Source organism: Gossypium arboreum, chromosome 6 (genome assembly GCF_025698485.1).
Source record: "Gossypium arboreum isolate Shixiya-1 chromosome 6, ASM2569848v2, whole genome shotgun sequence".
NCBI lineage: Eukaryota > Viridiplantae > Streptophyta > Magnoliopsida > Malvales > Malvaceae > Gossypium > Gossypium arboreum.
The window spans coordinates 102,477,469-102,480,592 of NC_069075.1; the positions used below are offsets into that span (position 1 = coordinate 102,477,469).

General features: G+C 41.2%; 1 non-coding gene across 1 annotated transcript; it reads left to right on the forward strand.

The window, feature by feature from the left end:
* The first annotated feature begins 2,772 nt into the window (after positions 1 to 2,772).
* LOC128294777 (small nucleolar RNA R71) lies at positions 2,773 to 2,879 on the forward strand. The gene has a single exon (XR_008285084.1). It is a non-coding gene; the product is annotated as a small nucleolar RNA R71 (small nucleolar RNA).
* Positions 2,880 to 3,124: the final 245 nt, after the last annotated feature.

The window sequence follows — 3,124 nt, forward strand, 5'->3', positions numbered from 1 at the left end:
CATATAATAAGAATCGAATATGACTGTTAATTATTTTTATGACTTGGTTTCGTGGTCCCGAAACCACTTTCTGACTAGGGTCAAATTAGGGGTGTCACATAGTCATCCGAGGAGTGTTGTCGACCGGCCACGGGCGGGGGTGAGGGCATGTGAAGAGGTTGCGGTGGCTAGGGTAGGGTTTTTAGGGAAGGGGATGATGAATAGTGAGGTGTTTATATAGATATTGGGGCACACGACTGTGTGCCCTTATTTCAGCCCGTTTGTTTTGTGATTTTCAAATTTGGGCACGTCTAAAATTCAGCCCACGCCTGTGTTGGTGCACACAGCCGTGTCTTGCTTCATTCGCTTCTCCTACGCCCGTGTATGGATGCACACATCCATGTAAATTTCACAGTCTCGAGCACAGGTGATGGGCACGGGCGTATTGCACGCCCGTGTTAATTTTTCAGTTTCAACCATGGCCTCTAGACACGGACGTGTCGCACACCCTTGTTGTTTTGATGGATTCACCCACGGCCATGTCGCTCGGCCATGGCAACTTATCGACTCCTGTGTTAGGGAAAAATTTTACCCTGTTTTCACACGGCCGTGTTGCCTTTTGTGGTATGGGCACGGCCTAAGGCACTCCCGTGTGCCTAGCCATGTGGTTCTAGAAAACCTATGTTTAGTGACTCAGTTAGTGAATTAAATGTTAAAAACTAAAATTTAAAGAAGTTAACATCGTTAGTGCTCGGGTTACCTCCAGAGAAGCGCTTATTTATAGTCTAAGCTCGACTTACCTCTCTGTTGCGTAGTCATGGTGGTGCGAGGAGTTTACAGTCCTCATCCCTGCTATCAATTTTATCAAAATAAGGTTTAAGACGAGTATTATTTACCTTGAACGTACCGAATTTGGGATGAATTACCTCGACTGTGCCGTATGGGAAAATGCTAAGTACTGTAAGAGGGATTTCTCCATTAGGTTCAGAGGTGGCAACCCAAGGGTCTACTGCATCTAATAGTGCTTTGTCTCCAACCTTAAGTTGATTTGGTGAAATATTGAGCTCGTCATGGCGTGGTTTTGGTTTACCGTGTGATCTCAGTTTCTGTGTCCGCCATTCATCTAGTTCCTCGACCTGTAGCCTTCGTTCTTCATAGATATGTCCTTTTTCATCACTCGAACATGGCTCAGGTGTGTTCTTTGAACGCATTTTCTGCAAAGAAGATTTCACCACATGATCAGTATTAGTTGTACGATTTATACAATCACCCTCGATATTTGATGTGTTTCTTGAATTACGAGCTTGATCAGTGTTTGTTTCCTCACCCATATGAAGTGTGAGTTCACCTGTACCAACATCAATTATAGTTCTAGCAGTTGCTAAAAAGGGCCTTCCTAAAATTAAAGGCACGTCACTATCCTTTTCTATGTCTAGAACAACAAAATCAACTGGGAATATGAATTTGTCAATTTTAACGAGTACATCTTCAATAATAACCCTAGAAAATCTGATTGTTTTTTCTGCTAACTGAATGTTCATCCTCGTTTGTTTGGGTTTCCTAAGACCTAGTTGTTTAAACATTTTGTAAGGCATGACATTGATGCTAGCCCCTAAATCAGCAAAAGCATTACTAACATCTAAGCTACCAATTAAACAAGCTATCGTAAAACTCCCTGGATCTTTTAATTTTTTGGCCAGCTTATTCTGTAGTATGGCTAAGCAAACTGTATTTAACTCCACATGCGACGCCTCATCCAACTTTTTCTTATTTGCTAAAAGTTCCTTTAAAAATTTTACTGTGTTTGGCATCTACGAAAGAGCTTCGATAAACATTAAGTTAATATGCAATTTCTTTGATAGTTTAAGGAATTTACTGAATTGTTCATCTGTGCGGTCTTTCCTTGTCGCATTAGGGTATGGCACCCGTGGTTTGTACTCTTTACTTACCGGTTGTTGCTCACTATGGACTACCTCACGTTTACCTTTACTTACCACCATTCCTTGCCTTGGTTCTGGTTTAGGTTCAACTATCCCTTCCTCGCCTTAAGTGGTAATCGGGTTGAGTTGTTCCCTTGGGTTAGATTAAGTATTACTTGGCAAGCTACCTTGTGGTCGTTTAGAAATTAGTTTGGTAAGCTGTCCTATATGAGTTTCGAGCCCTTAGATCGATACTTGTTGATTCTTAAATGCTGTTTCGATGTTCTAAAAGTGAGTTTCTGACACTGAGATAAACTTTGTTAGCATCTCCTCAAGGTTCGGCTTCTTTTCCTGTTGCTAAGGTGGTTGTTGAAAACCCGGAGGATGTTGTGGCCTTTGATTCCCTTGACCACCCCACGAGAAGATGGAATGGTTCCTCCAACCTGCATTATATGTGTTACTATATGGGTTATTTTGAGGTCTAGAGTTATTGTTACCCATATATTGGACTTGTTCCTCCTCGATGCTGGGGTTGAAGGGTTGATATTCTGTGTATGCTCCTCCTCCATTTGAATCACACCTCATCACTGGATGAACCTGAGTAGAACCACATAAACCGTTAATCTTTTTATTTAAGAGTTCTACTTGGTTAAATAGCATAGTAACCACATCGAGGTTGAAAACACCGGCTGCTTTTGTCGGCTTTGTTCTCATGACTTGCCAATGATAGTTATTTAGTGACATCTCTTCAATAAATTCGTAAGCCACTTCAGGTGTTTTATTATTGATAGTCCCACCAGCAGCTTCGTCCATAAGTTGCCTTGTTGAGGGGTTTACACCATTGTAAAACGTTTGAACCTGCAACCATAATGGTAACCCATGGTGAGGGCACCTTTTCAATAGATCCTTGTATCTCTCCTATGCATCATAGAGTGTTTTTAGATCCATCTACACAAAAGAAGAGATATCATTCCTCAACTTAGCCGTTTTAGCCGACGGAAAATATTTAAGTAAACAATTTTTGGTTATTTATTCCCAAGTAGTGATTGACCCTTGTGGTAACGAGTTCAACCACTGTTTAGCTTTATTCCTCAATGAAAAGGGAAACAACTGAAGGCGAATGGCATCATCAGAAATGCCATTGATTTTAAAAGTGTTGCAAAACTCCAGAAAATTCGCCAAGTGATTGTTTGGATCATCATCCTGCAAACCATCAAACTGAACAA